The sequence below is a fragment of the Mastomys coucha genome, unplaced genomic scaffold, assembly GCF_008632895.1.
Source record: "Mastomys coucha isolate ucsf_1 unplaced genomic scaffold, UCSF_Mcou_1 pScaffold7, whole genome shotgun sequence".
Classification (NCBI taxonomy): domain Eukaryota; kingdom Metazoa; phylum Chordata; class Mammalia; order Rodentia; family Muridae; genus Mastomys; species Mastomys coucha.
Window position 1 is genome coordinate 79,425,273 of NW_022196913.1, and position 10,931 is coordinate 79,436,203.

Genomic DNA, 10,931 nt, shown 5'->3' on the forward strand with positions numbered 1-10,931 from the left:
TTAAAGGCGTGCGCCACCACCGCCCGGCTAAGAATTTTTTTTTAAAGTAAATATTTTAGAGTAAAATGCTGTTACAAAAGCCAGAATTGAATTCTAATAAACAAGGCACAATGTTTTAGGCAAAATTTATGAAGAAAGAATATAAAGTTAATATAAGATCATTTTTAAATATCCTTTGGGAGAAAAGGCACAAGAATTTAAAAAAGCTTAAACATTTTTTAGAATATATCCATAATGAAGTAAAATAAATTTGATACAATAGGACTATATTTTTTCCAGAAAACAAATTTCACTGTTAAATCATATTTCTGAGTTACATTTTAATTATGTATGTACTTATACAGATATTTCTAATACACAGACTTTAAGTACAGAAAATTAAGATGTCAGAACATATGTAATGATTTGACCAAAATAAAAGTTAACATCTTTTCAGCATCTTTTGTTGATATTGGAACCCCCAATTTTAAAAAGCTAGAACTTGTTATTTAAAAAGCTTTTCCCTTTATGTTTTTGTTTATCACACACACAAAGTAGGCTGAGAATGTGGCACACCTCAATACAAGTCTAGACATGACAATTAGAAAGTGACTAGTGAGTTAACACTGTTTTTCACAACAGCAGCGCTGACCATGTAAACTGTGCACAATGACTCTCTTAACCATCCCAGTACATAAAACCAACCAACTTAGTTACCACTCCAATGGCAGCAAATAGCAATACCAACTCATCTAAGACTCCTCCAGCTAGAGTTTTAAATAATACAGTTATATTCAATTTATTTATGGCCAAAAGAATCAAGTATATTCTGATGAATGCAGATAGTTTTCTGCATGTAAATAGCCTTCATTAAGCCATTAGATTCAATATATATGTGAGACTGCATATTCTATCAATCACTGAGACTGACTTAGGTAAAAGCCTAGCAGCACCCATCAAAACTACCTTCTAAATGTTCAACTTGAACATTTCTTTAGGTGTTTCTCGGCCATTTGATATTCCTCAGTTGAAAATTCTTTGTTTAGCTCTGTGCCCCATTTTTAATAGGGTTATTTGGTTCCCTGGAGTCTAACTTCTTGAGTTCTTTGTATATATTGGATATAAGCCCTCTATCAGACATAAGATTGGTAAAGATGTTTTCCCAATCTGTTGGTTGCCTTTTTGCCCTATTGACAGTGTCTTTTGCCTTACAGAAACTTTGTAATTTTATGAGGTGCCATTTGTCAATTCTTGATTTTACAGCATAAGCCATTGGTGTTCTGTTCAGAAAATCCCCCCCCCCCCGTGCACATGTGCTCAAGGCTCTTCCACACTTTCTTTTCTATTAGTTTCAATGTATCTGGTTTTATGTTGAGATCCTTGATCCATTTGGATTTGAGCTTTGTACAAGGAGATAAGAATGGGTTGATTTGCATTCTCCTACATGCTGACCACTGGTTGAACTTGCACCATTTGTTAAAAATGCTTTCTTTTATCTACTGGATGGTTTTAGCTCCTTTGTAGATGATCAAGCGACCATTTATATGTGTATGGGTTCATTTTTGGGTCTTCAATTCTATTCCATTGTTCTTCCTGCCTGTTTCTGTACCAATACCATACAGTTTTTATCATTATTGCTCTTTAGTAAAGCTTGAGGTCAGGGATAGTGATTCCCCAGAAGTGCTCTTATTGTTGAAAGTTTTTGCTACCCTATGTTTTTTGTTATTCCAAATTAATTTGCAAATTGCTCTTTCTAACTCTATGAAGAATTGATTTGGAATTTTGATGGGGATTGCATTGAATCTGTAGATTGCTTTGTGAAAGATGGCCATTTTTACTATTTTAATCCTGCCAATCCATGAGCCTGGGAGATCTTTCAATCTTCTGAAATCTTCTTTGATTTCTTTCTTCAGAGACTTGAAGTTCTTGCCATACAGATCTTTCACTTGCTTAGTTAGAGTCACACCAAGGTTTGTAATGTTATTTGTGACTATTATGAAGGGTTCCATTTTCCTAATTTATTTCTCAGCCTCTTTATCCTTTGAGTAGAGGAAGTCTACTGATCTGTTTGAGTTGATTTTATATCCAGCCACTTTGCTGAAGTTGTTTATAAACTTTAGGAGTTCTCTGGTAGAATTTTTGGGGTCACTTAAGTATACTACCATATCATCTGCAAATAGTAACATTTTGACATCTTCCATTCCAACTTATATCCTTTTGACCTCCTTTTGTTGTGTAATTGCCCTAGCTAGAACTTCAAGTACTATGTTGAATAGATAGGGAGAGAGTGGGCAGCCTTGTCTAGTCCCTGATTTTTTAGTGGGATTGCTTCAAATTTCTCTCCACTCAATTTGATGTTGGCTTCTGGTTTATTGTATATTGCTTTTACTATGTTTAGGTATGGGCCTTGAATTCCTTATCTTTCCAAGACTTTTAACATGAAGGGATACTGAATTTTGTCAAATGCTTTATCAGCATCTAATGAAATGATCACGTGGTTTTTTCTTTGATTTTGTTTATATAATGGATTAAATTGATGGCTTTCCAAATATTGAACCATCCCTGCATCTCTTGGTGAAGCCTCCTTGATCATGGTGAGTGAGCATTTTGATGTGTTCTTGGATTCAGCTGGCAAGAATTTTATTGAGTAATTTTGCATCAATGTTCATAAGAGAGATTGACCTGAAGTTATCTTTCTTTGTTCTTAGTGTGGTTTAGGTGTAAGCATAGAATGAATTGGATAGTGTACCTTCTGTTTCTATTTCGTGGAATAGTTTGAAGAGTATTGGTATTAGATCTTCTTTAAAGCCTAATAGAATTCTCCACTAAACCCATCTGGTCCTGGGTTATTTATTTATTTATTTATTTATTTGGTTGGGAGGCTACTAATGACTGCTTCTATTTCTTTAGGGGTTATGGGACTGTTTAAGTCATTTTAATTTTGCCACCTTGAATGTGTCTAGAAAATTGTCCATTTCACCTGGATTTTCCAATTTAGTTGAGTATAAACTTTTGTAATAGGATCTGATGATTTTTTGAATTTCCACTGTTCCCACTGTTATGTGTCCCTCTTCATTTCTGATTTTATTAATTCGGATATTGTCTCTGTGCCCTATGGTTAGTCTGGCTGAGGGTTTGTCTATCTTGTTGCTTTTCTCAAAGAACCAGCTCCTTGTTTGGTTGATTATTTGATAGTTCTTTTTGTTTCTATTTGGTTGATTTCAGCCCTGAGTTTGATTATTTTCTGCCATCTACTCCTCACGGGTGTATTTGCCTCTTTTTGTTCTAGAGCTTTCAGGTGTGCTGTGAAGCTGCTAGTGTGAGCTCTCTCCAGTTTCTTTTTGGAGGCACTAAGAGCTATGAGTTTTTCTCTTACTACTGCTTTCATTGTGTCTCAGAAGATTTAGTATGATATGTCTTCATTTTTATTAAATTCTAAAGAGTCTTTAATTTCTTTATTTCTTCCTTGACTAAGTTATCATTGAGTAGAATATTGTTCAGTTACCATTTGCATGTGTGTTATCCATTGTTTTTGTTGGAATTTCAAGACAAGCCTTAGTCTGTGGTGATCTTATAGGATGCATGGGATTATTTCAATCTTCTTATATCTGTTGAGGCCTATTTTGTGGCCAATTATATGGATAATTTTGGAGAAGGCACCATGAGGTACTGAGAAGAAAGCATATTCTTTTGCTTCAGGATGAAATGTTCTATAAATATCTGTTAGATCCATTTGGTTCATAACCTCTGTTACTTTCACTGTGTCTCTGTTTAGTTTCTGTTTCCATGATCTGTCCATTGCTGAGAATGGGGTGTTAAAGTCTTGCATTTTTATTGTATGAGGTCTGATTTGTGCTTTGAGCTTTAGGGAAGTTTCTTTTATGAATGTGGGTGCTCTTGCATTTGGAGCATAGATGTTCAGAATTGAGAGTTCATAGCGGTAGATTTTCCCTTTAACCAATATGAAGTGTCCTTCCTTATCTTTTTTGATAACTTTTGGTTGAAAGTTGATTTTACTTGATATTAGAATTGCTACACCAGCTTGTTTATTGGGACCATTTGCTTGGAAAATTTTATTCCAACCTTTTATTCTGTGGTAGTATCTGTCTTTGTCCCTGAGATGGGTTTCTGGATGCAACAAAATTTTGGGTCTTGCTTACGTATCAAATCTGTTAGTCTACGTCTTTTTATTGGGGAATTGAGTCCGTTGATCTTAAAAGATATTAAGGAAAAGTGATTGTTACTCCCTGTTATTTTTGTTGTTAAAGGTGGAAATCTGTTTGTGTGCCTATCTTCTTTTGGGTTTGTTGAAATATTACTTTCTTGCTTTTTCTAGGGTGTAGTTTCCTTCCTTGTGTTGGTCTTTTCCATTTATTATCCTTTGTATGGCTTGATATGTGGAAAGATATTATTATGTAAATTTGGTTTTGTCTTGGAATTTCTTGTTTTCTCCATCTATGGTAATTGAGAGTTTTGCTGGGTATAGTAGTATGTGCTGGCATTTATGCTCTCTCAGGGTCTGTATGATATCTGTCCAGGATCTTCTAGTTTTCATAGTCTCTGGTGAGAAGTCTGCTGTAATTCTGATAGGTCTCCCTTCATATGTTACATGACCTTTTTCCCTTACTGCTTTTAATATTCTTCCTTAATTTAATGCATTTGCTGTTTTAATTATTATGTGACAGGAGGAATTTCTATTCTGGTTCGGTCTATTTGGAGTTCTGTAGGCTTCTTGTATGTTCATGAGCATCTCTTTCTTTAGGTTAAGGAAGATTTCTTCTATAATTTTGTTGGAGATATTTACTGGCTCTTTAAGTTGGGAATCTTTGTTCTCTTCTATACCTATTATCCTTAGGTTTGGGCTCCTCATTGTGTCCTGTATTTCCTGGATGTTTTGGGTTAGGAGCTTTTTGCATTTTCCATTTTCTTTGACTGTTGTGTCAATGTTTTCTAAGGTATCTTCTGCCCCTGAGATTCTTTCTTCTATTTCTTGTAGTCTGTTGGTGATGCTTGAATCTATGACTCCTGCTCTCTTTCCTGGGTTTTCTAAATCCAGGGTTGTCTCCCTTTGTGATTTCTTTATTGTTTCTATTTCCATTTTTAGATCTTGGATGTTTTTTTTCATTTCCATTGCCTGTTTGTGTTTTTTTGTAATTCTCTCAAGGGATTTTTGTGTTTCCTCTTTAAGGGCTTCTAATTGTTTACCTGTGTTCTCCTGTATTTCTTTAAATACATTTAAATACATTTATGTCCTTCTTAAAGTACTCTATCATCAGCATAAGAAGTGACTTTACATCTAAGTCTTGCTTTTCCAGTGGGATGGTTTGTCCAGGACTTGCTACTGTGGGAGAATTGGGTTCTGATGATGCCAAGTAACCTTGGTTTCTGTTGCTTCTGTTCTTAAGCTTGCCTCTTGCCTTCTGATTATCTCAAGTGCTGGCCTCGCTTTATCTGACTGGGGCCTGTCCTTCCTGTAATCCTGGTTGAGTCAGAACTTCTCAGAGCCCAGCTTTCTCTGTGATCCTGTGATTCTGGGATCCTGTGATCCTGAGATTTTTGGTGTGTCAGAGTTCCTGGGTGTCAAGCTACCTCTGAGACAATGAGATCCTCCTGGTGTGACGAAGCTCCTGGGCGCCTGGGCTCCTGGGCTCCTTTGTGTGCTAGAGTGCCTGGGAGTAGAACCTACTCTGGGAGTTGTGGGACGGGCTACTGAGTGTCCAAGGTAAACTAGGTAGACCAAGTTAATCTGTGCCATTGGTCTGGCAGGGTTCCTGCATCCCTGTATCCTGCTGGTCCCAGTTACTCCTGGTGGTGTTGGAACAGATGTTGTGTTCTACTCACCCCTGATCCTAAGATTCTGGGTGTGCTAGTGTTCCTGAGAGTGGAGCCTCGTTTTGTGCTCAAGGTAAACCAGTGCATACTGGAAGGAATCTGAGCCACTAGTCGAGCGGGATACCTGCATTCCTGTATCCTGCTGGTCCCAGTTACTCCTGGTGGTGTTGGAACAGGTACTGTGTCCTCCTCACCCCTGGTCCAAAGATTCTGGGTGTGCTAGAATGCCTGGGAGTGGAGCCTCCTCTTTGGACTGTGGGACTGGCCTCAGAGTTCGTGCGCAGGGTAAACCAGTGCAGACCGGAAGGCAGGAGTCTCCTTTAATAAAGGTTTTTATTAAATAAATGGTCTGTTTAAGACCTGGAGATAGCCTAGTTGGTGATGGTTTGCAAGCAGTGCAAACAGAATTTGATCCCAGACTCAAGTATATTGAGTAAAAAGAGCTGGCATCGTGGCCTGTGCATCCAACTGAGTGGAGACAATGAACACACTTGGACTTGTTAGTCAGCCAGCCTTGGGAAGGCCTGTCATCCAATGAGAAATGTTGTCTCAAAAAACAAGGTGTTGGCTCCTAAGTAATCACATCCAAAGTTGACCTTTGGTCTCCATGCATGCACCCATCCATGTTCATCTTGTGAACCCTTATGTAAAGGCATGTTCATGAGTGTGCACAGAGAGAGAGAGAGAAAGAGAGAGAGAGAGAGAGAGAGAGAGAGAGAGAGAGAGAGAGAGAGAGAGAGAGAGAGAAAGGAGGAAGAGAAGAGGTAGAGGGAAAGGGGAGGGGGAGAGGGGTTCTACTGAGATTCTTCTCAGTTCTTGGATTATAGAGGTTCTTTTATGACTGATCATATCTCTTACTACTATTAAGTTTTTATTGCTTCAGTTTATTATAAACATTGATTCCTTTCACAGAAACCTTCTGGTCTTATGACCTTATCTAAAACTATTATTATCTTAAAAACATAAAAATCTCCACAAGATAGATTCTCAATTTAAAATGTTTATTATAATAAAAAATTATAATACAAATAAACTTATTTAATGAGTGCCTACTATGTATAAATCCCTGTAAAGATAATATAAAACTTGTAACTTAATTACAATGAAGACAATGTGATAATTTCTCAGTCTCATGAAAATTCAAATCCTAACTTTATGATGTTGGCTGATCTTATATGTTGTTGAATTTGTATTCTTATAATATTTCTTTTTAACCATCTATAATTTTATTGAATCTTATTGGAAAAGGTAGGTAACTTGCTGGCATTTGGATATGCCCCTTGTATACCTAAAATCATCCCTGTGGACATGAATCATCATTGAAAACATAAAATCTGAAGAACACAAACAGAAATACCTATTCAGTGTTGGGAGAACTAATGGCAGAGTATAGCTACAAGAAATTGTATAGGGAATGCTTTTCAGAAAGATCTGTTTTAAATTTTATAAAGAAGAAAGAGTCACATCACGGTGTCAGAGTCTCAAGAATGTGGTTCCTCAGTTGCTCGGCTAAAACTCAAACATATGCTGGAACATCACTAAGGCAAGAAGGGAACATAAGCAAACAAGTGGTGGAAGAGAGAGAGAGAGAGAGAGAGAGAGAGAGAGAGAGAGAGAGAGAGAGAGAGAGGCAGAGAGACAGAGATAGAGACAGAGACAGACAGAGACAGACAGAGACAGACAGAGAGAGAGAAAAAGAGAGAGAGAGAGAGAGGTGAGAGAGACCAGGAGATCTAGAGACTAGAAACACAATTTTCACATTTGCTTATAGAGTGGCATAAAGACAAAGGCTGAGTGAGAGGGTTGTCAGAGAGTCTGCACACGCAGGAGGGTTGGAAGGGAATTCTGGACCATAACCACAGCCATGAAAGCTGCCATAGCACACTGGAAATGTGTAAATATTCAAGGATTTTCCTTATATAAAACGCTAATCCAATAAATTGCTATTAAATTAATAAAATAGTAATGTAATAAATATAATTTAAAACAAAAAAACCCTATAACTTAAACTTTAAATCCTTCAGTCATTAAGAAAGTGAACATCTATAACCTCATTGAAAGAAAAAGAATTTATTTATTTATTTTATGTATATGAGTACACTGTCCCTGTCTTCAGACACACCAGAAGAGGGCATCAAATCCAATTACAGATGGTTGTGAGTCACCATGTGGTTGCTGGGAATTGAACTCAGAAGCTCTGGAAAAACAGTCAGTGCTCTTAACTATTGAACCATCTTTTCAGCCCCACAACTGCATTTTTATGGACCCAAAATAATCTTGTGAGTATCACTTATTTACACACTGAAAAACTGTTAATAAATTGGATAAAATGGTCAATGCATAGAACATATTCCTACGTTGTAGTCTTAGAGCTAAGTGCTTTCACTAAGGAGGGATAAATTTGCATTATATAGTAGTTTTTATTTCAAATTTGTATTTCCTAACAATAACGAACCTTTATATGAAATGATTTAATAGGAATCCATATACTTTGCAATGCTAAATCTGAAATTTCACTTCACAAATGTATGTTAGCTCTTTCCACCTTTATCTTCGATTTCCCCTATATATGCGTTTTTCCTGACATTAGTTGATTTCTGTTTTTAATTATTGGTGTTATATTGAAGTTTGGATTCAGTGACCAGGAATCTAGTGCTGGGCTGCTTGCTGGTTCCACTTGAATAGTCCTTCAAGTGTAGGACATGGCTATGGTGTGTTACAAGCAACTTGTTTTACTCTTTGCAGTTATTTTTTCTGGTCTGTGCAGAAGATACAGTAAGACACCATTCTTTCTGAAGAGCACTGTCCGGTTCTCGAGTCCAAAGCTGGCCTGATGTCAGGCAATTGCAAGAGAAATTTGCACCTGTGGAGCTATGTGTCAGTTTCCTTTGGTGACTTGTGCATTGATTGATATTTATTTTCACTACTGTTTTGTTTGTTTCACTTTATTTGAGATCAGCCCAGGCTGGTCTTAAAGTCATGATCCTCCTGCCTCAGCCTCTTGAGTGCTCTATCACTCCTTCATAGTTAATCAACTAAATTTTTTATGTTGCTTGCCATGTTGGGACTACTCAGTGACTATAACATCCCACTGATTCTACTTTTTCATCTTCTCCAGTCATCAAATGAATTCAAAATGAAGAAACAGCTAAATAACAACTGTTCTACTGATACAGTTTAAAAACTCACTCATTCTTAAAGAAGCAAGTGAGACTCATAGTGCAGCCACCACGAATTAGTGGGAGGAATATAAGTTGATCTACCAAACATCCTCCAAAGTGTATGATGGCTCAGAGTTGAAAGTTTATTGCTTTGTAATGTGTGTTTTCTTATTACACCTATGGATTATGTCCCCGAAAGATTCACCTCAGAGCACTAGTGTTGCTAAGCTGTGACTGCAGTTCCTCTGTGAAGGAAGAGGAACACCATGGGAAATACACTGTGAACACTGTTATGGGTTTTGTGACTATAAAGTTAGTCAAAGGGGTACATCCAACTATCAATGCAACAACAAATGTAGGGACATTTTGTTTCATACCGATTTGTATGAATAGTTCCATATTGTATGCCCAACAATATTTATCTGTTGTTATATGTGTGCATATCCATCATATAATGAGGAAGTCAGAGAGTTGAAATGCACTTTTATCTCCTTTTTATGATGTTTACATGTAAACAGAAATTTCTTTGCTGGAGCAGAATTTATTGTTGATGAACTTTTGCCAGCTTTGATGATATTGTGAGATATATACAGTCTCACTACATACCCCCATGCTTCTCTGGACTCCCTATGATGTCCATACTGATTTCAAATTCAGGGAGATCCACCTGCCTCTTCCTCTTGTGTTTTGAGATTATAATTATGTGTCACCACACCCATATTGCTTTCACCACTAGATGATTTTGAATTAATTTAATACTAAATTATGGAATACTTACACCAATTCAAATAAATACTCAAACTGCTACTGTCTAATTCTACAGTTTGAAATTTATAAACAGGATTTTATGGACTTTTTTCTGTTTATTTGGTGGTGGATTCTGGTGATCCACTCTGGGGTCTCATGCGTGTTAAGTGCACAGCGTATTGTTGAGTCCCATTCCAATCTCCTGTAATGGGCTAAAGTTCTCTGACTTGCCTCCTGTTGTGCATTCCACAGAGATTATTAGCACTGAGGTTCATTTTTTCCTGGACCAACAACTATACCTCCATTTCACATCATCTCCCTATAGATTTATTGACCTTAGCCTCCAGCTTCTGCAATCATATCTCACATATTTTCAAAAGTTTGAAGGTTAACCTCTGTGATGATTGAAATACAAAGTGATAGGACTAACTTCCTATTACCTTCTGTCTTAGTCAGGGTTTCTATTCCTGTACAAACAACACAACCAAGAAGCAAGTTGTGGAGGAAAGGGTTTATTTGATTTACTTCCACATTGCTGTTTATCACCAGAGGAAGTCAGAACTGGAACTCAAGCAGGTCAGAAAGCAGGAGCTGATGCAGAGGCCATGGAGTGATGTTTCTTACAGGCTTGCTTTTCCTGGCTTGCTCAGCCTGCTCTCTTATAGAGCCCAGGGATGGCACCACCCACAAGGGGCCCTTCCCCCTTGATCACTAATTGAGAAAATGCCCTACAGCTGGACCTCATGGAGGCACTTCCCCAACTGAAGCTCCCTTCTGTGTGATAACTCCAGCCTGTGTCAAGTTGACACACAAAACTAGCCAGTACACCTTCTAACTTCATATTTTTGGTTTCGTGAAATGGATCGATTTTCTGACTGTTGAGAGTTAGTCTGCGGACAAAGGCCAGCCTCTCATTCCTATGGTCATTAGCATTACCCTTGGCATATTTGAAAATCTGGATTATAATTCTCTGAAGCAATCTTTAGTCACTCATACAATTCTTTGTTTAGACTCCTCTTGTTCTAGTTTCAGTACAAAATATTCTTTTAACTAGAAAATTCATTTGTCATTGAAATTTCTGCAAGGAAAAACATTTGTTATGGTGTGTCTATCGCTGTCTAGGGTCTACAATATTTATTTCCTTTAAAATATTATTTTGCAGTATATTTTATATATTTAAGCAATTTAGAGAAATGAAACTATCATGTTATA